Source organism: Durio zibethinus, chromosome 4 (genome assembly GCF_047325235.1).
Source record: "Durio zibethinus cultivar Kanyao isolate XHJ-2024 chromosome 4, ASM4732523v1, whole genome shotgun sequence".
NCBI classification, from domain to species: domain Eukaryota; kingdom Viridiplantae; phylum Streptophyta; class Magnoliopsida; order Malvales; family Malvaceae; genus Durio; species Durio zibethinus.
This window is the reverse complement of record NC_143165.1, coordinates 7747632-7771607: the sequence shown is the minus strand read 5'-3', so window position 1 is coordinate 7771607 and position 23976 is coordinate 7747632. Positions and strand designations below refer to the sequence as shown.

The 23976-nt window shown below is 29.6% G+C and overlaps 1 long non-coding RNA gene and 2 pseudogenes across 2 annotated transcripts; 2 read left to right on the top strand and 1 right to left on the bottom strand.

Moving 5' to 3' along the window:
• The first annotated feature begins 395 nt into the window (after window positions 1-395).
• Window positions 396-2587, top strand: LOC111288780 (APO protein 1, chloroplastic-like; annotated as a pseudogene).
• Window positions 2588-5855: 3268 nt separating this feature from the next.
• Window positions 5856-14960, top strand: LOC111288424 (anaphase-promoting complex subunit 6-like; annotated as a pseudogene). The gene is made up of 11 exons (XR_016341467.1): window positions 5856-8053; window positions 8468-8507; window positions 9432-9557; window positions 9650-9724; window positions 10264-10388; window positions 10837-10906; window positions 11909-12003; window positions 12426-12539; window positions 13745-13844; window positions 14422-14457; window positions 14697-14960. The product of XR_016341467.1 is annotated as an anaphase-promoting complex subunit 6-like (transcript).
• A 196-nt stretch (window positions 14961-15156) lies between these two features.
• Window positions 15157-17983, bottom strand: LOC111287979 (uncharacterized). Its single transcript, XR_016341466.1, has 5 exons — window positions 17785-17983; window positions 16589-16690; window positions 16350-16507; window positions 16081-16220; window positions 15157-15888 (listed from the first exon to the last, which is right to left on the bottom strand). It is a non-coding gene; the product is annotated as an uncharacterized LOC111287979 (long non-coding RNA).
• Between the last annotated feature and the right edge of the window lie 5993 nt (window positions 17984-23976).

Genomic DNA, 23976 nt, shown 5'->3' with positions numbered 1-23976 from the left:
GAACTCAAAAGGGAATGTGGCACTGAGGTATGGTTGCGCCATCTTTTGGTCATTCCTGTTTTTGTTTCATGCTTGTCGGTTGCTAGTGTCAGGATTTCTTTTCAGGGGTGTCCTGACGCGTTGCCTGTTGGAGAAGCCCATACATGATTTAAATTAATGTTATTTGTTTAATATAATTAAGAAAATATTATTCTTTAGTAATATGTATTTTGGTTCTTTGTTAATTCATTGTTGTATATGATAGTGGCAATTCATGCAATCTTTATACTCTTAAAAGTTTTTGTGTGTCAAGACGTCCACCAATGCAAACTTTGTTGGAGAATAACAAGAAAAAGATTGGTTAAGGCACTTCCAAGAAGCTTTTTGAAAGACAATAGTTTGCCGACGAGGCGCAAATGGTTATTAAAAATCTGTTAAAAACGAAGAAGAAGATGATTGCACGTCATCTCTTCTTGAACACACTTGAACCATGCAGAGTGTAGGAGTATAAAATATGTTTTTAAAGTATAAAAATATGTAAAATTATATAAAAAATGAGTGTTTAAAAAGTATATATAAGCCCCGAAAGATGTCTTTAAACTTCTTTTAATGAATAGATATTATTTGAATGAATTAGCATATCATTTAGAATGAAAGAGCATCTTCAACGGACTTATTTTTTTATTTTTCAAGATGAGTAGTCGACTACTTTACAAGGGAAGTTGACTGCGCAACTGTTCTTCGTTTAGAACCTTTTTATTGAGAAGAGCAATTGACTGCTCTTAAGGGGCTCTAAAGGCAGTTCCAAAAAAGTTATCTTAAGAATAATAGTCTCCTCACTATTACTATTACGGTGTAAATGAACGCTTGGAGACGTTATTCCGAAATTACAATGCCTAACTAGAAAAAGAATTTAACTGCTATTGAGTTCTTCTTGAACTCACATGAACTAAAGCCACCCATTCTTATTCATATGCCCTACTTTTTTCCCTAGATCAATGCTCCAGACACTACCGACTACTTCCTCATGGAATTAATCCATCTTAGAAGGGTAAGTCACTCATCTTTGTCCTTAATTTATTCATTGCTTTTGTCTTTTGCTTCCTTTTGGCTCTGAGATGAAGGAACTAACTTAATGTCACTGCTAATATTGAATATTAGAACAATTTAATGCCAATAAACACCACAAAACATATTCAAAAGGAAAATAGAAAGATTTATGCATTGATAGGGCTTCTAATTTGCTGGTGCCTGTTTAGAGATCATGGAATTTTAGAGGTCTTAATTATCATACCTGAGTCAGTGTCCTCTTTATTTGAAGGAGACATTCTTTCCGTCAGTTCCTATTTCCTTACAAATAGTCCACCACATCCAATAAGGGCACTCCTCTTACTTTGTTTATTACCTTCTTCTTGATCTTTTGGTTTTGTTACATGAGACATGCATTCTATTGATAATAGCAATAACAATAGTTAACAAGCGAGGATTTTTTGGGATGCTTCGGGCTTTCAGTTCTGATCTTGCTGTTGTGTCGTTTGAACGCTGCAGTAAATTATTTTGAGGTAATGCTTGCATCTTCATATGTTCATTTGTTTTAGCTCTTTGCTGTGAGTGCTCTCAAGTTCATGTGGCTCATACTGGTCATGATGTTCAGGACTACAAAGGTCCGAGTAGCTCAAAACATGGTGGTTACACTCGGATTAGAGGTTCAATCAATGACATTCTTATTCCCATAGAGTCATATCACCTTTATGATCCTTTTGGCCGGCGCATCAAGCATGACACACGGTTTGAATACGATAGGATTCCAATCGTTGCTGAGCTATGCATCCAAACTGGTCTTGACATAACAAAGTACCCTTCACGACGAACAACCCAACCCATTAGAATGATAGGAAAGAAAGTAATTGATCGAGGTGGATATGTTAAGGAGCCCAAGCCATGGCGCTCAGTCCATCCATCCTCATCCTCAATTATTAATCTTGACACTTTTGGAGCTTGTGGGTGATTTCCACCTCCTCCACCAGAAGATGTACCTATCATTGCACGGGAGACAATGAATGCGCATCAGATTGTTCGATCAGATGTGACAAAGTTGATGAGGAAGTACACAGCAAGGCATGTGGATATTGCTCAGATGTTCATTTAGGGCCATGGGGTCACAATGCAAAACTTTGTGGAGAATTTAAGCACCAGTGGAGAGATGGGAAGCATGGTTGGCAGGATGCTACAGTTGCTGAAGTTTTCCCCCCAAATTATGTTTGGCATGTTCAAGACCCAAACAGACCTCCATTGAAAGGTACATTAAAGAGGTTTTATGGCAAGGTTCCTGCTGTGGTTGAAGTGTGCATGCAAGCTGGAGCTCAAATCCCTGAAAGATATAAGCCCATGATGAGGCTTGACATTATAGTCCTTGAAAGTGAGGAGGGCAACTTAGTTGCATGGTAGGATTTCAATTTTGTTGACAATCCATTTTTGTGCTATATCTTTTCAACTTTGGTATTATTTGTTCATATTTGTATTGTAGTCTGTCTAGCTAAAGATGGAGAAACCATATTCGGTGCTCCATTTTCTTGCTATATATGTAAAAGTCTCTAAATTAAATTTAGTATTGTGTACTTATAATATCATATAAGACAAAAAAAATTATAATGTCAAATTTGTTTAAACACACTAAACATAAAATATATATTTTTTATTTTTCTTAAATTTATATATATAATTTTAATAAAATTTTAAATCATATTATTTTTATATTTTTTATATTATTTTTATATTACATAAACTATATCATATTTAAAATTATTATATTATATTTAAAATTATCATAAATGATTCATTTCATAAATGGGTCAAAAAATTCCCATTCAATCCACCATTAGCACCAAACACCCCCCCCCCCCCCCCCCCGCCCTTTTGGCCAACAATTCACAAAAAAGAAAAAAATCAGACAAAATCTGAACTTCCGCCAGCTTCCTCTAGGACTGTAAATAATTCATTTCATAAATGGGTCAAAAAATTCTTATCCAATCCACCATTAATACCAAACCCCCCCGCCCTTTTGGCCAACAATTCACCAAAAAAAAAAAAAAAAAAGACAAAATCTGAACTTCCACTTTTTTTTTTTTAGAATAATACATTAATACCTATAAATCATTCTATTTAAATAAAATTTAAATTTAAATTAATTATTATTAAATTAAATTTAAATAATTTAATTTATTAATATTTATTTTAATTATAATTATTTAATTATAAATAATACATTAATACTTATAAATTATTCTATTTAAATAAAATTTAATTATTATTAAATTAAATTTAAATAATTTAATTTATTAAAATTTATTTTAATTATAATTATTTAATTATAAATAATACAATAATATTTATAAATCATTCTATTTAATAAAATTTAAATTTAAATTAATTATTATTAAATTGAATTTAAATTTAAATAATTTGAGTTATTAATATTTATTTTTATATTTAATTTGAGTAATTCATGAATTAGAATTTGTATAATTTAAATATTTTAATTATTTTAATTGATAAAATATTTTAAATTTAAATTTAAATAATTAAATTTTTATTAAGAATTAAATTTATTTTTATTTGTTAATATAATCTAATTAAATAAATTTAAATAATTTAATTTTTATTAAAAATTGAATTCAAATTAAAAAAATAAAATTTAATTAAATTTAAATAAATTTTGAACATTAAATTTAAAATTAAAATTAAAATTTAATTTAATATTGAATGGATTCGAACTAGATCGATTTCGATTTTTCTCGCATAACTGACACTGTCTTGTTTCCACTCTTCCCACTGAAAAAGCCGGCAAAATTCTCCGGAAAAAGAAAAAAAAAACTCCTTCATTTTTTGTGTTAACAATGAGAGAAGAAGAAATCGAGAAACTCCGCGGAGTAGTTCGAGGCTGCGTGAGCAAGCATTTTTATTCCTCCGCCATTTTCTTCGCCGATAAAGCCGCCGCATTACTAACGGCCCCGCCGACATCTATATGCAAGCTCAAGCTGTCTTCCTCGGTCGCCACTTCCGTCGCGCCTTCCATATCCTTAACGCCCGCAAAATCGTCTTCCGCGATCTCTGTTTCAGCTACCTCGCTGCCAAGTGCCTCGTAAACTCATTTAATTACCCTAAAAGACTTGGTCTTTTTTCTCATTAATATTATTCTCTGCCCTGTTTAGATTTTCTTCGAATTATTTGTTGTCGATTAAGGGTTTAGGGTTTTTGTTTCATTTTCTTATTTTTTTTGATAAATTTTACTCAAATATTCTCTGTCTCATTTCAGTAATAAATTTCTTTCTTTTTTAATTATTTTTGGTTGATTGACGATTTAGAAAATTTTGCGTCTTTTTTTTAGATAATATTTTAATGAATTTTATTAAATTATTTTTGCCTCTATTTGATAATGATTTTGATTTTTTTTAAAATTTTTTGGCTGAGGGTTTGGGGGGTTTTTATTTTAATTTTTTTTGAATTATTTTAATTTTTTTTGAATGAACTTATTTGGTCAGGAGGAGCTCAAGGAACGGAATCACCGTCTTTTGACGACAGGTGATGAGAAGTTTGATGAACAATTGAACATGGTAATGTTTATGACACAAAGGATAACAGGGCCATATTGTAATACCGGTAAAAAAACAAAGGAATATTTTAAATATTTTATAACTGAAGGGAGTTTTTAATAAAAGTTAGAAAGGCAAAAGACTTATCACTAAATAACCTAACTTTTAATAGCGTTAATTCATAATAATGTTTTCCAATCGACAATTGATTAAAAGAAAATGAAGGCTTATTTTTCCTTTCTTGTTTATACCGAATAGATAAGTCGAAGGATTTTAAGTGAAGGGTAAAAACAAAATCTACAAAGAGAGTTGTGTTTCAGAGGTGAGTAAATAATTTCTTTCAATTTTGGAGAAATAATGTTGATTGTTAAGACTTTAGGTTTAACTTGTAATCGAAAAATTCTAAAATTTTAGGAAATCTATTATCCCTCTTCAAGATTGATTTGGGCAAATCATTTAGACTTTAATCAGGGTTTAATAAAGTATTGAAAAAGTTTAGTAATGTGATTTTATTGCTGTAAAAGAAAAACAGAAATTTGATAAGGTTAGAAAGGAAAATTTTTGTTTCCTATGAACCCTAGTGTTTGTGGTGGTGGATTAAGATAATATTTTGTATTAAGAGATAAAATATTGCTATGATTATTATATACTGTTGGAAAGCTTGTTAAATTTATTGTCTAATGAAATAAACGGAAATCAATTCCAAGTTTTTTATGAAGAGTAGTTTAATTTTTACTTAACGATGTGCAAGCTATCTAGTAGCAGCAGTAGGGAAGAATTACAAAATTCTTCTTAATTTTTATACATGAAATTACAGATTAAGCCATATATGTTTGGAAAGCTTACTGAGTCTACTTTCCAACGAAACAAGTGGAAGTGAATTTGGAGTTTCCTATGAATAAATGTGTAATTTTTATTAGAAGATATACATGCTGTCTGACAGCAGCATGTGATGTGGATTGCAAAAATTATTATAATTAATCTACAGGGAATCATGAGATGGGCCATATACGATTAGAAAGCATATCGAGTCTAGTTTTTAACGCATTAAAAATATCTTAATTTCGAGTTGAATATCTTGAGAAATGGTTGTTTTAGTGAAAGGATCTCAGGTTGTTAGTATTAATTAGTTGAGTTAATCCTTGTTTAATTTAATTGTTTTTGGTATAATTGGTATCAAAATGGGCTGATTAATTTCTGTTATATTGAAATTATCTTGAATAGGCCATTAATTATTTTGGGGGAAAAACTAAGTGGTGGAATTGAAATGAGGTAAGCAGAATCTCACACACTTTGCTTGTTTTTGAACTTATGTATATATATATATATGTTTCTAAATGAGTAAATGTTTTATTTCATTATTTTCGAAATATGAAAATAAGACCAAGTATATAATTATTTTGTGTTTTTGCTATATAAATGATGGATAATGCTTATGAATGAAATGAAAAAATGATTTATGTTTAAGATATGATTTATAATAATTACATTTTTACATCCTTAGGAAGTAGGATCATTAACATTAGAACTAGTACGGCTTTTTCTAATGGGTTATAGTAGTTAGCATTGTCATGATTATACATTCCTGTTAATGGGTTATAGTAGTTAGCATTAGGGCTTAGTTAGCGGGTTATAATAGTTAGTGATGCTCATGATGATGAAATTGTCAATACGGCCAATGTCATGGGTTATAGCAGTGATTGTAGCTAACAATGAATAAATGATTTATGATGATTTGTGATGATTTTAATGATTGATTCATGATTTGGTTTGATACGATATTTGAATGATAGCATATTTTGCAATTATTTATGAATTGACATGTTTTGACATTGATTATGAATTTGCAAAATGTTTGATAGAACGATGATCTTTGAAATGTTTTGATATTATAATTTGATGAATGTTTTGAATGATCTATATGATATATATAGAAACGATACTTGACCTAGTAAGGTGTGTGCGTTTATGCTTGCTGAGTTGTGGTTTGCTTATTTTTCATTTTGTTTTCTTTTACAAATTATATGAATGATAAATACGATTAGTCTTGTGAGGAGCTAGAAGAATCTAAGCATTGGCAAACTACTTAGCGAATAGGATTTTATGAAGTATTGTTTCTTTTAGTTGTAATACTCGACGTTGACAATTTGGAGACTTGTTATTTAGTTATTTTACAAATATTAAAACTTTTTGAGAGCCTTATTTTATTTGAGAATTTTTCAATGGTTATGGATTAAGCTTCGTATTGTTTTGGAGTTTTACTTCAAAATAATATGGTCGTGTTATGTCTCGGTGTCAGAGCATGCCACATATACTTAGACAAAGGTGGGGAAGATTGTGAAATCAATGTAAAATATATATTTTTTTTTTGCTTTTCTCATTGTTACAATTCTACATCTGTAAATTTCAATAAACATTTCTGTTCCTTTTGGTTATTAATTTGTTCTATGAACATCTTCATATATAATAGGAATGTTTTCCTTTTACATTTCTTGTGGATTGTTCGGGAGCCTTGAAAACATGGCCATTTGAGTTGTGGTGCAGTTGGTTTTAATCTCTTTTTAGTAGTTTGATTTTCTTTCAGCAAAAGAATCAGTTCAGAGATAACAAATTTTGGTTAACATTTGATTTTCTTTTTGGATTAATATGTATTTTGTAGAGCTGATTGAGAATGGGATTGAACCACTTTTAAGGTTTCCTAAATTATGTCTTTAATTTTCCTTTTAGGCCTAGAGACAGCATGGTATAGATTTTCATGTGGCATCACCTTTGCTTTATTTTTCAGCAGAAAACTCTATAATGGATTTAATATAGGTTTTTCTTTTAATTGTTTTAATCTCCAGGATCAAGTTAAAGGCATACCTATCAACTTAAGGGCTCATAACGGGATCAAGTTAAATATTTGTCTAACAGGCCAGACAATCTCTCATGTGAATAGAAAGAAAGTGCAGCCATGTGTCTTAGTGAGCCACAGGGTTCTTTTGTAGAACTCTATTTTTTTTTTTTTTTTATAAATAATTCTTGTAGAACTCTTGGAGTAGTTGGCTTCAATCCATAAATTTTCTCTGAAAATTTTCTACCTCAAGATCACATTGAATGATGTAACATTCTGTGTTGTGATGTATTCTCTTTCTGGTGGTTTGTCCTTCAAACAGTTCTATTTTATAACTGCCAATTTATATGCTTTGAATAGTGGTCATCTACTTTATCCAAGTCACGGTGTTGGAGTTCATGGAAATCTTTATTTCGTTATTTTTGTTTATTTTGGAATGATATGAGATGAATGACCTCTCTAAATACTCTGGGAAAGTTCTCTTTGATAAGGTTTTAATTGGAGGAACATGACTAATACATTTTCTGACAGATTTCTTCAGCAATATGCTTTTAAAGAGGAAAAGCATATGAAGCTTTGAAAATTTGTGCACAGGTTCGACCGTGGTAATCATCTCTCTCCAACCAAATTATTTTCCATTTCATGCATGGTTAGTGCTCATTTTATTAAGAAAAACAGAGAGCGTTTATGTTTTGTTTCTTTTGCCTATACTAGATATGGATTTATGACACTATTTTCCTGATAACTTTTGAAAGAATAAGGGATATCTGATGTGCTTCTATTACACAATAGTAACTCCTATATCTATTTAATCTTCAAAAGATAATTTGAATATGTCCATATTCTTATGTTTCTAGTTTTCCTGCTATTGTAATAGACACAGCTATGTTGAATATAATTTTACAATTTTATTGTGCTCAGAGTCCTGTGTTGTTTGTTTGAGTGCCCTTGTTTCTATTTAGACATCTTTGTCTCTTTTCTCTTAGTTTTGTTGAAATGAATATGTCTGTATTGGTTGAAAAAAAAAACTTATGGATGATCTGCTTGATTGTGCTTATTTCAGGTACAAAGCTGCTATCAAAGCTGATCCTTTATGTTATGAGGTATTTATGGGATGTTATAATAGTTGTTTTAACTGTTTCTTTCTTTTGATTTATTTCATGATTGCATTTTTTATAATTTTTAGGCTTTGTAGTGTCTAATTGAAAATTACATGCTTACATGTGAGGAAGGTAAGATGTTTCAACAACTTTTTTTTTGGGTTTCTCTTCTGGTCAGCAGCACATTGAATAGAAATGACTCCTTGAAGCTTTATACTTACTCTCAATTCGCAATACATAGGTTTTCTGAGTTTTGCATTAGATTCATCTCCATCAGACACTTTTGCGTTGTCCAGAATAAATGTTGTTCTGGTTTCAATGAAGCAATACTTTTTAACTTTTTCTTTTGCTACTGCATTACAGAAACAAGTCTACTTTCATCTTAGCAATTTGGTCCTGAAGATGGATGGCTCTCTTCTTTCTACTCTTGCTTGATAAAAAAGGCAATATGCAACCTGAATTTGTTCTGTTGAAATATAGACATTTCATATATCCTTTTTTACTTGTTCATTTGTTTGTTTTGTTAGCAATTATCATTTTTATTTTCTCATGTTCTTTGGTCTGACTTATGCTAACTCTCTCTCTCTCTCTCTCTCTCTCTCTCTCTCTCTCTCTCTCTCATAAATGCAGTATGACAAAGAAAATGTTTAGAAGCCAAGTTTAAAGAACTTGAAAAGGAAAGTTCTAAAAGTAACCCTTCTAGCCAATCCTTGATGTGTATTTTGAAAGATAACACTGGTATTTTGGCATGCAAAGCTGAATACTACCATCAATGTGGATAATATAAAAATGCTTTGAACTAACTTCTGCATGAGTTAGAACTGCCCTTTTTTAAATTGTTTTAATCTTTTTCATACAAGCTGAAAGTGATTCTGCATCATACCTGGGATGCTTTGTTTAATGTAAGCTTTATATTTTGGATTGCAGGTTGCTTGAGAAGGATCCTTTCCACCTTAAATGTGCCTTGGTGTATTTAGCAGCGGCAATGGAGCTTGTTCATTCAAATGAGCTTTATCTTATGGCCTGCAATTTAGTAAAGGACTATCCTCAAAAGTGAGAAAGAGTTTTCCTTTCCTTTTCATATCTGTTATGATGACTTTTGATAGTGTATTTCATTGTTCACCTGATTAGTACTTTATTTTCAGGGCTTTTTCATGGTTTGCTGTAGGTTGTTACTACTATTGTATCAAGAAATACGATCAATCACACTGTTATTTTAGGTAAATATTTCACAACATTACTAAGTTCAGACCAATATAATGGATGCCTAAGGGTGAGGTTTTTTTTTTTTTATGTAAAACATCGCCATGTTGGATACTAACAAATTTTGCATTTGATAGAAAGGAAACAACCTATCAGAATAAACTTCATGAGATGTTAGATGATGGTATTCCATCTTGGTGTCATGTGGTGCTTTGAAAGGCTTGAACATTGTGTCCATTTATGAGTTAATTTAGAAATATCTCTTGCTTGATAATTTGGAAATTATTCAAGGATAAATGGTTTCATTAGTTGGCCATTGGTTAAGTTTGGTAATGTTCTGTTAGCTTTGCCTGTTGTCCTTTTCAGATTTTCCTGGTTGGTGATCTGCTGTGTGCTTTTGGAAGATCTGATGCCTGGTTGTTCAATAATTCAGTTTTAATATGCATTGTACCTTTAAGATCAACATTTATATGTACTGCTGGTCAAAAATATTTTAATTTTGATCTTATTAGATTTCCTTATCAATTGAATTGATTGATTTTGCTTCGCACTGCAGCCAGGCTACAAGTTAGATGGAATATTTGCTCCTGCATGGATAGGTTTTGGAAATGCATATGCTGTTTGAGAAGAGGGTGATCAAGCAATGTCAGCTTATAGGACTGCTGCTCGCCTGTTTCCAGGGTAATTTTTATATATATTATTTCTTCAATCAAGGTGTTGCTTGATGGTGAAGGCTAAAAGGATATTGATGTTTATAGTTCTTTCTTTCGTAGCTTTATTTCCTTGAAACTTTATTGGCACCCATAATCAGCAATCTTATTCTTTTCTGTAGGTTCTTAAATATCTTTCCTAATATTTGATCACAATGTTTTATTGATGTTACTGCTTTTGATTTTTCTCTTTTCCTGGTTGACTGGAGATTGCAAGTTCTATGATTTTGTTCCTATTTCTAAATCTTGCAAGTCATTGCTCCTCTTAAGTTCAAAAAGTTCTGTATTCTGATTAATACAGGCTTGTCATTATCCATAGTGCTCCATTTGTTTTGCTTTGTATGTAGCATAGACAAAGTCCTCTTCTTATTTCTGGATTGTCCTTTTACAGGTTGAATCTTGATGTTCTCTTATTCCAGGTGTCATTTACCAACTTTGTACATTGGAATGGAGTACATGCGGACTCACAGCTTCAAGCATGCTGAGCAGGTGATTGTGATCTTGTAAATTTAAGTACATTATCATTTTGGCTGACCTTGCTGAGGGTTGAAGAATCATCATTGCTTGTGTATGTGCTAAAATAACTTCTTTTTGGACTTCGAACTTCATAGTATTAGTTAGTATATGAGACCGTTCTGTGGACTCCTGGAAACTCTCTAGGTATCTCAAGATCTTTTGTAGACCGATATTAACCACCATAAGAGCTGGTTACTGTTAAATTATTTTAGGAGAGAGAATCTGTAGAAATGTCATATTAGATGGTTTGTATGTTAAGAGTAGACTTTGTAATGAACTCAAGGAGGAAGGCATAAAAACAACTCTTAGAAATATAAGGTCTAAGAATAACTCTTAGAAATATAAAGTCCTAACTGTGGGGATTCCTGTCGTGTTCCATACTCAAGTAACCACATATATAAAAGGTAGAATCTGGTAAATTTATATGTTTAATGTACTACTATAATGTTTCCATAAAAGATAATAATCTTGTAACCTAGTATAAATCTCGAGATTATTTTCAATTACCTAAAAAGTGTCACTTGATTGTGTGCATTCTGCAATCTTCCCCCTTGTTAAGGGAGATTGCTTTTATAGCTCTATCATATAGATTTATAAAATGTCTGAACATCATGCTTGGATTTTCAAGAATGAGTTTTGGAAGCTGAAGCAAATTCTATACATGTACAATAGGAATGATAATCTCTCCATCTTTTCTTAAATCAGCAGAACTGGAGTAGTCAATAGTTTGGTTGCTAATGCTATCAATATACTGGTGACAAGATGAGAGAAGAAAAATTATCTGTAATTTTGCTGATCATTGTGTTTCTTTGTTTTGGAGTTGTGATTGGGCAGTACTGCTGAGTTTTGCTTTGCTTCTGTTATAATCATCTCTTCTGTCTCTGTCTCATTTCAATTATTTTTTCATAATGATATCTTCAGAAATTATAATTTTCTGGCATGATCAAAATCTTTGACAAGGGCATTGTTTTTCAGTTTATCATGCAGGCAAGGGCAAATCCACTTGTATATAATGAGCTTGGAGTTGTTGCATATCATATGAAAGAGAAAAATAAACACCTTATCATATGGTTGGATTTTTGAACTTGTTGAAGCATATTTGTAAATTGAATATATTGATATTGTTATGTTTGGAAGTGACAATCAGGGAACAATTTTAAATGTTTTATTATTATTGTTATTATTTCCAATTGAACTGTGATCACTGGATGGGTATTTTAACTAGAAGGATTGTTTCAGTTATAATTTTCTGTAACTTGTTTACCGGGTATGCAGTTATGCTCTCAAATTACACATTCACATGTTTTGTGATTTAAATTGTCATTTCATTGTATACTGCTTTTTTTTTTTTTTATATAGATTCCATTGCTAGTGTCTGTCATATATCATATTTTTGTATTCCTTCTGAAGGTTATTTAGTTAAAGTTCTTTCAAGTTACATATTTAATGTTAATCATTTAAAATGGCATTTTCTTTTTTGAAAAACTCGCAGGTATAATCAAGTTGGTTGGTGGTTGGATTAAACATTGGCTCTTATTCCATCCCCAATAAGTGAAATGTGGGAACCCACTGTGGTTAATCTCATCCGTGCTTATAGGAAACTGAAGTATGCCATTTTAATTTTTTGGATCTCTATGCTATTCTTCAACTCTCTTTCCCCTATTTTATCCAGAATAATGTCTATGCTTTTTCCTAAACCTGATGAGAAAAATAAACATCAATACCTAAGTGTGTTTTTAGTTGTATGTTTGATTATGGTAGCATAGTTACTCTTGTGCATGATATAATTAGAAAATTCTCAAAGTAGGTTGGTAGAATCATGGCTGTGTTTGCAATACCAGTGAGGAAATGAAAGGTATTTATCTTATGTGCCATGTATAGTTTTGTGGGTGCACCTTGTTCTTATGAACATAGAGTGGCTATGTTTTTTTGCCTTGATGTATACTCTTTAATAGAAATATGTATCTGTTACAATTTATTGGAAGGATTTAACTAAATATTTTGGCCAGGGTCATGAAGTTTCCTACTATTTTAAGTACTCCAGATACCAAAAAGTGAAATTCTTGAAAATTCAAGTACAACCTAAGTATTACCTTATTTTGTTTATAATTAGTTAAAATACTACTTTTTTTTTTCATAATATTATTATCGCATACTCGATTTATTGTGGCATTAAATGCTACTCATTCCTTTGAAACTCATACAATGTACGCATTCATCTACAAGAACCACCTTTAAAATTTCAGCACAAGACAGTTTATTTGGTAGGAAGGGAAAGACCAAATTTCAGAACTAGTACACAAAAACATTAATATAGCTATTATTTGGTTCTTGTTGAAGCTGTTCATCAATAACCCAACTACTATGCCGTATACCATCAACAAAGAAAAGGGTGTGTTTTATGCTAATGCTTGTGCTTGAGAAAGCCTAGATGTCTATACACTTTTGGCTGTAATGGAGAAGTTTCCATTTCTTTAGTTGTCCTTTAAATTTTGAGATAGTATGTCTCAAGCTTTCAACTCTATCTGCTAGCTTATAGGAGATTCAAAGAGAATTTGCAATATCTTGTTGGTTTTGATTTCACATATGTCAATATGTAATAGATTGTATCTAACAAGAAAAAGCTTTCCCTTTGCCATTCGGCTAGAATGTCATAGATATAGATGGGAAATGACATTTCTATACAATGGTGTTTTCAAATCTTTTGCAAGAATATAGATACTGGTCTGATTTTGTTGGTATTAATTTGCAAAAAAATTACTGCTAAGCTTCATTTTTTGAGACTAATTATATCGGCCTATTGTATATCAGGATGTTTCATGAAGCAATCTCATTCTATGAGAAAACACTGACGTTATCAACTAAAAGTTTGAGCACTTATGCAGGTCTTGCGTACACATACCATTTGCAGGTGAGTCCTTTTTCTGTCTCTACGTACTTCCTTATTTAATAAAAGTTGTTATATTTTGTAATGAATGCATTAAGAAAGAACTTTGCATCTTCACGACTTGTCTAGACTGTACATGAAAATTTTGTTTTTAAATTAGTGATGAGCTGATTACTTGCTTCAGGACTTGACATAAGAGCAGGCAAATTTGGGGGAAAAAAACCTTGTTGGCAAATGAGTCTTTAACATGTATATATCTGGATGGGTTGGATAATGATGCTGATGATATAAATACAAGAGAGCTTATGTTTTCAAATTTGAAATGATTATGGGAGAACTCTATTGTGATGTAATGTTTTCAAAATTGAAATGATCATGGAAGAACTTTATTGTGATGTACTATCTACTTGGAGAACTCTAAAGAGGGTCAAAGCAAGCAATTTCCCCCACTCAATAATTAAAGTCAGCACAACCGGTAAAGGTTAACGGGTTATTTCAAGTAAACTATCCAGAACATACAAGTTTCAAGTAGTGTATCTGCCTATTGTTTGTTAATGATAGAATGTCCAATGTAAATGATTTCATTTTTCACCTTTTGCAGGATAATTTTACCGCCGCAGTTACATACAATCATAAGGTCGGCAATCAAGGATATTTACTTTCATAGCTTTTATTTGAAATGTGGTTGACCTTTTCCATCTCCTTCCTGCATTTCCTTTCAACAATGTTTTGATTATGCTTTTTGGCAAATACATTGATTGTTTACATTTTTCAATGTTAAGATGTCATGGTTGTATGATCGTTGAAGAACATATCCAATGCAATTTATTTTTTGTCCCAAATCTCTAAATTTTTTTTCCCTTGTTTCTCAAACAGGCTTTATGGCTGAAACCAGATGATCCATTTCGCACTGAAATGTTAAATGTGGTTCTTGTAGACGAATGTCGACGCGCCATACATCCAAAAATTGATTTCAACTGAGACGGTTAAAGTTTCATATTGGTAACCCCTTAAAACATAGCAGAGCTCTGAAGTTTCTTATAGCGTATAGATATTATGTACTACGTAGATGCTTCGCTACAAATAAATATATAGTAGACACAATAGATAAAGTTAATTTTTTAAGAAAGATTACCTCAATTAAGTTTTTTTTTTTTTCTTTTTGTACAAAAAAATCATACCTTGAGGACAAAAAAAAAAAAAAATGTAAAAGTTAAAATTTGATTTTTAAATCTATTGGATGTTAAGTTTTAAAAGTAACTTCATAAATCATATGTTCTAAGTTTTGAGTTAAACTTAAAGTGATTGTTTATTTGAATTTTATCAATGAGCTATATTTTGCATTATTTCGTAAAAGAGGTATATTTCAATATCAACATTTTAGTCTGTGATTTGATCATTAAAATTAAGGGTTTAGTATTTCAGGCATACATTTAATCCCTTCTAACAACTCAGGAAAAAAAAATCTAACATCTTAAGTATCATGTTGACAGTGTCTGCAAAATTATGTTGGAAAACAGGTCATCATCATTGTCATACTCCATTTTCAGTCCTGCTTGCTTCTAGCAACATCTAGAAGAAACTGATTCAAACACTGGCCAATAATCCTTGTAGAAACTGATTCATTGACATGCTGCCCTGTTCCTCCATTCTCTTTGCTATCTCTGGGTTTTGAATGAGTTCATTCATTGCCAAAGCAAAGTCCTCTGGAGTTTGATCACAAAGAAATCCTGTTTCCCCAGGATCCCCACTGTTGCATGCTATAGCAGGTTTATGTGCTGCCATTGCCTCTAATGGAACAATGCCAACGTGTTCATCCTACATTGAAATCGGAATCTTTGTATATTAAAACCTAGTTTTCTTTCACCAATCTAATCGATTGTTTAGAATAATAGATGCCAACATAACATTGGTGTATAAAGGACAAATAGGCATTGATAGGGTAGAGAAGTCCTTTCGGCTGTTGAGCAAGACGTGACGAATTTAACCCAATCTGCCATCTCTCTCTCAACTAAGTTTTTGAGCTCCTCCAAGTGCTCAACATTTTCCTTTACACTCTCATATCCACCTAAAAAGAAGAAATGCATAATTTATTTTTCAGTGGAAAGTATTAACAGATGTAATTAAATTCTGTCTTTCCAACCTTCCCCATGTAATCATGTGAATGTAGAACATATTAAACCATAATGGCCAATATCTATCCAAATACAAAGTCTATCAGTCACTGGTAGTACTTGTGGAGAAAAGAGAAGAAACTTGCCAGCAATTGTTAAGTTAGCATCAGCCATGTTAGAAATTTAACGGACATTTTCTTCAAGAGTGTGAAGCATCGCAAAAGCAGAAACTGCTAAATCTATGTTCTTTTTCCTTTCAAAGCGTTTGGTGGAGAGAAAATTCAACCTGTCAAAGCAACAAAGCACAGTTCAGAAAGAAGCTTATGGTGGTAAGCTTCTGTTTAGACATGAGAGTTTAAACATTTGCCCGGAATAGAAAGAGACTAAGGGATGTACAAGCATGTTGGTTACTTACAAGAATGGGCCTCATCAAACTGATCCACACTAACAGCAGGGTGAAGAACAACTGCTCTAATTCCTCATGCATGAAGATGCTTAAATGTTTTCGCAAAGGTAGATGCAGTTAATTTGCTATTAACAAGTATCATATCTGCCATTCCTGCATCACAATTTCTAAAACACAGCAAAAGAACAAATATGATGAATATTATATTCCATATTCCATAAGAACAAGAGACAGTATGTGGAACCAACCTGTTGTCAGTTCTATAAATCAATAGGTTTTAGGTATATCCTCCTTAGAAGAGTTGTATGTTGAGCAAGTAACATATCTGGAAAATGACAATAGAACACAAGCTGCAAAAAGAGGAGTGCTGCTTGAAAGAGCTTTCACAACAAAAATTCTGGACAACAATTCACAAAAACTAATTTTACATAGCTTTGTCGACATTTTAAGTTTAAACAATGGGATGAGAACAGCAACCTTGTCTGCTAGTATAACATCAAATGATGGCCATATGAACAGCATACAAAGAGCAACAAAGATGCATGAAGGTATGCACATATGGCATGAAGACGATAGAAAATATGTCGTCGTAAGAAGTCACCATATTCTATAACAGGAAAGATGCCTGGATTACCATGACAAGGTGTAATTCAATTTCGGTTAGATCCAGTTTCAGACATTCTCCAACTTTCCTATGTAGCATTACATACAGACTGACATTTGAAACAAAACCAAGTCCAATTCTATTCTTCTGCTCAGCTATAATCAAGCGGTATACTCACTGCTATTAGTTTTAATACAATATATGCAATATAATTTGAAATTAACTTCAAAAATAAATCACGATTTGGATAAAAATTATTCTTTCCAATCTGTTTAATCTTAACTTCACAAATAATAGATGAAAAAAGAAATTTAGCAGCACGGGTTTTCTCAAAGCATCGATTTTGGTCATGGTGAGCTGTGAAAATATGAACAGTGTGCCCACGGGATGCTAATTCAACAACCGCATCAACAACAAATCTTTCAGCTTCACCTTTAAGTCAGAACAGATGAGTAACGGCATACAAGTTTATCCATTTTAATTTGGAAAAAAAAAAACTGATAACTATTTGCCATGGAACCTAATAATCTCAAATTCTGATTTCTTGAATTCAAATAATAAGATTAAGGTTTTCTCTATTCAAAATTAAAAATTTGAAACACAATTATCCACCAAATTTTATCAAAATAAACCAAAAAATTTTTGTCTTTTCCATCTTTTCTGTTGATTTCTATAATTTTCTTGGCAATAGAGGGCAGTAATAACATTACCTCAAACAAAAAATTTTTTTTTTGCGTAAACATAAAAATTAGTAACTGAACTAAGACAAACAACTAATTGAAGTTTTAAAAAATGATAACAAAAGGAAATCAATGGAGACAAGGGTAATACTAAAATTACCTATGCCAAGATCTGGGTATTTGACGGCTATATTCAACTTCGATTTTGGAGCTTTGATTTATCTTCATTTTATTTGCTTTCCTCTTCAATTGCGGAAGAAAAAATGCCCTTTTCTTTTTTTTTTTTTTTTGAAAAAAATATTATTTAATTAAGATGAAACAAATAAAAGCAAAGAAAGAACTAATTTCATGCACAGAACAATTTTACTTATTTTATATTTATATATAAATTAATATTATTTTTAAAATTATATTTAAAATTTTAAAATTTAAAACATATAAAAAAGTTTATATCTAACTAACTTGTCATAAAATAACAAATTATATATATTTTAAAAAAACATATATATTATCAAATGATAAATTAAATAATGAAAAAATATAAACATACTTTCTTTTTTGTAATTTTATTCAAATTATTATACAAAATATGTTAAGCTGAGAAAACTAAAATTTAAAAAATGATTTTTATAAGAATAAACTTACAATAGTAATAAAATATGCTTTAAAAAAAGATGCAAACCACAAAAATAAATTATAATAACAATAAAATTTCAAAAAACAAAATATAAAAAAATTGATATATAACACATTACATTTATAATTTTTAATTTATAGAATAACTCTTGGATGATATTTAAGATTGAATACATAGTTTTCAAATTGATATTTAAAAAAATTAAAATGATATAATAAGTGATAAAAATTAAATCAAAATTCTTGCATGCTTTTTAAATATAAAATTGATAGTTAGAGTTGAGATGGATATATGTCTTATTATTTAGTGATTTAATATAAAAAAATTATTTGAATTTTTAATATTTTATGTAAATTTTTGAAAAGATAGTTTTTATTTGATACAAATTAAGATAAAAGAATATAGTGAGTTTTTAAAAGATTTTAAACATTATAATTTTAAAACATGTTGAAAAATTTTCATAATTAAATAATTTATAAAATAAGATTATTAGGTAAAAAACTAAAATTACTCAAATAAAATTCATATTTCAAAATTTTAATTTTAAAAATATATTTTTAGATTAATTTGATTTGTAATTATAATTTAAATATTTTTATATTTGAATAAATTTAAAATTATCTAATTTAAAATCAAAAAAATATTCTTTAAAAAAAATCTTATATGTCATTTTAAAAAAATTATCTATGTAGGTGATCATGTAATAAATCTTATTAGATATCTATATATGTTATAATATAATAATATATATTTTTTTGAAGCTAATAATATGATATGTAATTAACAGAAAAAAGAAAAAAAGGCAAAGAAAGGAAGAGTGGAATCGGAAAAAGATAAGGGAGGACAAAACGGGGAAGGCAGAGTATAAGCAAATTTTTGTGCAACTTTCAGTTTATCACAAGGGGTAAACATTTATAATAAATAATAAATAAAAGGCAAATTTCACTTATACCCTTGTGCTTTGGACGCTTCTCACATAATGTATTTCTTGGTGATGTTTGAGATATTTAATCATCGGATTTGATTTTATTTTTTTTTAAATAATGCATAATATTATAAATTTTTAAAATTTGAATTGAATCTAAATTGATGTTTATTTGAAATTGTCTGATCAAAATCAAATTCTATCAATTTAATTTGGTTTGATTCATTAATTCTTGAAATTTTTTTTTAATTTTGATATATTATTTTAATATAATTTTTAATACATTTAAATAGATTAGATATAAAATAATTATTTTCATTTTTTAAAATATTAAAAAAAATATAAGTCAATAAAAATATATAATGGGTTCAATTTATTTCTTTTTAAATTTTTATTTTTCGATCCGAAATTTTATTTAAATCTAATATATATATATAATATTCAAGTTTAATCTAAATTAAATAAACAAAAATTCAATTTAATTCGAACTGTATACCACGGTTTTAAATCAATTTTTGATTTTTAAAATTTTTTTTCACACCCTTAAAGTGATTAATTAAACTGTCATGTGTAAGCTTTGATAATCTGATAAAGCATAATGTTGCTTATGTAGCCACTGAAATATAAAAGCATTTTGTTGAAACTAGAAAGAGATAAGAATATGAACAAGCTGCATAGAAGTAAATATAAACTAGCATTACTTTCTCATGTATATAGCCTCATTAAAACACTGAATCTGTGATAGCACATGAGATTTCTCTTCTCCTGCTCCTTTCCTGATCAGCATGATCCCCACAAGAGGCACTTTTCCTCTGCAACTTTTGAGTTCCAATGTAGAGATTTTTAACTGTTTTTTTCAGCTAAACCAGGGTAGCATATTAGACTTTTCCCCTTGTACAAGATTCATCTTAAACAAATGAGATCATTCAATTCTCTGTCCTAGAAAGCTGGCAGCAATTTAAATTGCTGACCAAGCAAAATATGCTTGCAGTGCTCCTGTCTCAATCATTTTTTTATCTGTTGCAAACCTGCCTGTGTCCTCTTGTTCTTTTCCTGGCTGCAACAGCTAAAACATCTGGAGATGCATCTTGCTAAATTTTGGTGCTTTTATGACAATTTTGCGTAGCTTTCAGTTTGCAAATTGCAATTTGGTTGCATGGTTTTCAGTTTCTTTCATGGTATGTAGGTGATGATTGATAAAATAGGCTCATCCATCAAATCATAGTCCCCAAAACCAAAGATTTCTGGCATGATTAAAAGAGTAGAAGCTTCCCCTTTGTTTCACTTAATCACCAATAAGGGTAGACAAAGAAACATGTACAAAACATTCCTATCCGTAAAGCCAATTAATCCATGAATTGTAGGGCACGAGGAAATGGTGATTTACCTTCAATTATTGAAGCTAAAACATGTAAGAAAAAAAACAGAAGTAGCATTCACCAATTGTAGTAATTAGTTTATGTCGTTTTGTATCGTTTGATTCATTGGTGAAAACATTGGCTCAACCATTGTCATATCCTCTAACCTAATTACCATAGCAATCTCAATCATTTTTAAGGGCAAAACCTGGCCGAACTCTTTTCTACTTTTTGCAATGACAGCCACTAGACCTCAGCTAGTTCACATTCACAACAAAATCAGTATCCTCAGTGTGCTATATCAATTTATATATATATATATATATATATATATATATATTTATATATGTATATACAAAAGAGCCGTAATTTTAAAGATTAATTTTTTGAATTCATTTTTTTATTGTTCAATTTTAATCAACGATCTAAATACTTAATTTTTAAATTTGAAGTTTAATTTAAATGATACATATAATCATTCTTAAAAAATGTCTTTCAATAAATTTAAAAATCGAATTTTAATATTTACAATTTCTTCTCATATCTCAAAATTGTGGCATCTTTTGTTAAAAAAAATCAATTTTTTATTTGTGGTTTTTTGAATTTGTTTAAATCTATCCATTCATCAATATTTTCTCTAGAATTGAATGAAATATGGATGAAATTTGTGATAAACATACACATGATAAATTTATTTAAATTTTAAAGGAAATTATTGATTTTTTTAATTTCCAATAAAAATAAAACTTTAATTACAGAATACCTACCAATAAAATTTACTGCAACTTTTTCTCATCTTTTCCAATTGGTTGGATTTTGATCCCTCACAAATTACCTATATTTTCCCTAATGAGCATTTGGACCCCATTATAATTGAGCCATATATAAATAGACTATTTGGCATTTGCTTTTCTAATTGTGTGGGTGAGCTTTCCATGCAGCTACATGAGTACATGGCTGCTAAGAACTTGCGTAGAAGTTATGCAAAGGGTGAGATATTTATTCATCATAAAAGAAAGGTCTAGCCTTCTAGCATAAATTCTAGCCCTCTGAATCCTCTCAAATGTAAAAGTTCTAGCCTAGCCTGTCTTCTTTGGACGAAACTAGAAAAATTTATCTGATTTCATTCGGGTTATAACTTTATTCTGTATGAATAAATAATAAATATTTTGAAAAATTAATTTATATAATGTAATTTTTTTTTAATTTTATACATTTGATTATCATTTTTTTCATTTTTATTTGTCTCTCTTATCCTTTAAATTTATTAAAATTAATAATTAAAAAATATGTGAAACTAACAAAATTTGACACTATATAAGTGGATCTCTCCTTATTATAAAATAATATTTAAGTGAACAAATCAACAAATTTATTTAGTTGAAACTCCATTGATGTATAAGCTAAAAATTAAAATTTAATTTCTAATGGTACAACCAAGAACTTATAATTTTACAACATAAAAAATGGATTGGGTTTAATATTATATATAAATTTAAATTTAAATAATACTAACATAAAACACATTCATCTAAAATTAATTAGGTACATAGATATCACGAATTCATAAATAGTTAAATTTATTAACAATTAGATTCGTGTAATTTAAAATAAAAAATAAAAACATAAGTGAATTGTATCTATAAATCCAATTAATTATAAAATATACAATCTCTTATACATGGGCGCTTGGTAATGAGAGCACGAGGGGGCCTTAGCCCCCCAAAAATTTTGAAACACTTTTAGTATGTATATATATTTACATTAAATAGATTTAAATCGGTCCACTAAATTAAAAATTATTAATTTTATTATTTTTTATGTTTCATAACTTAATTTTATATATTGCAATTTAAAAAATATTCAAATTGTATTGATATTTGTTTATTTATTGTATGCATATAAATATATAAATATAAATATAAATATATATATTAATAATATAACAAAAAACACCTTAAAAAAAGTATATTATATGTTATTAGTTGATCCCCTCAAATTATACTTCAAGATCTACCACTACTCTTATAATTCATCCAACTCAACCCAATCAAAGTATCACAATTAAGGATACATGTCATTCAATTAAGTACCTTAATTGACCAAATGTCATCTCATTTCTGCTAAACACCAAAATAATAGAATCTTATAGATTTGATTTTTAAGTAAACACAAATAAATGATTTTTAACTTTCAAAATAATTATTAATCTAATAACATAATAAAATCATTTTATTTTTAAATTATCATTATAATTTTAAAACTAAAAAAAATAAAATTTAACTAAAATGATTATAATATTATACTCAATTTAACCCTCAAATTATAATTTAAGGCAAATATGAGTTGTTCATGAATTTGATTTTAATTTTAAGTGAGGATAACTTTAATCTATTTGTAGATTAATCAAAAAAATTGTTTTTTTTTTTCTCTTCAGAATTATTCTTTTTGAAAACCAAATCCTTCTTGATAAGCATAAATGATAGGCGTTTTATATAATTTGCTTTTGTTTAGAGTCAGGATCGATTCTGGCCAACTGACTTAACTAATTAACCAGCTGATCAAAGAAATTTGAAAGTGTTTTCCTTTTCTTGAGCCGCCATTAAAATTTTTTGTAGTCTCTTCTTTGTGAAGACGGTTTAGACTTCTTAGGTTCAGTGGTTCCTTTCCATACATCAGGTCTGAACTAAGAAAATTTGAAAAGAAAAAGGCTCCTAATACTTGTACCATTTTATGCAAGATAAAAATATGCATTAACCAAGAAAATCTATTTTTATACCCAATTTCTCTTCTCTAAAAGCCCATGCAAGTAATGAAAATTCCCTTCTAGTCATGCATACTAATCATACCTTTTCTCTTCTTCTTTTTCATTTTAGATTAAAATAAATAAAAAAATTCTAGTAGCATTATATATTTATTATTTTTTGAGTACCTTGTTATAGGATCAAGAGGGAGAGACAAGTTGAAACCCTAAATTTTGATTGATATCTCAAGTTTTTTTTTTTGTGTTGATGTATTTCGAATAATGAGTTGTTTAATATTCAAGTTAGAATAAGATGTATCATATTTCACAAAAGTTATATGTTCATGATTCGTGTCAACAAGTAATTATCAGTTCGTAACATTTAAATATAAACTCAATTTATATCAAGATGAATAAATTTACCAATCAAATCAATCGCTTGTTGGTAAAGTTACTTGGGCGATGTTTTAGTTTGCTTCCTAAAAAGAAAAAATATCCAACCTCCTCGCTGGCAAGTTCTTAGCCAATTACAGCAGGGTCCATTTGGCATTCCATCAAGCCCTTTCCCTTGTATAGGATAGGACACTTAAAACACTTTATATTCTCGAATAAAGTAACCATGTCCCCTAAATGTTAGGACATTTGCATGTGTGTGTGAATATGTCTATGAACCAAACCAAAACCCATAA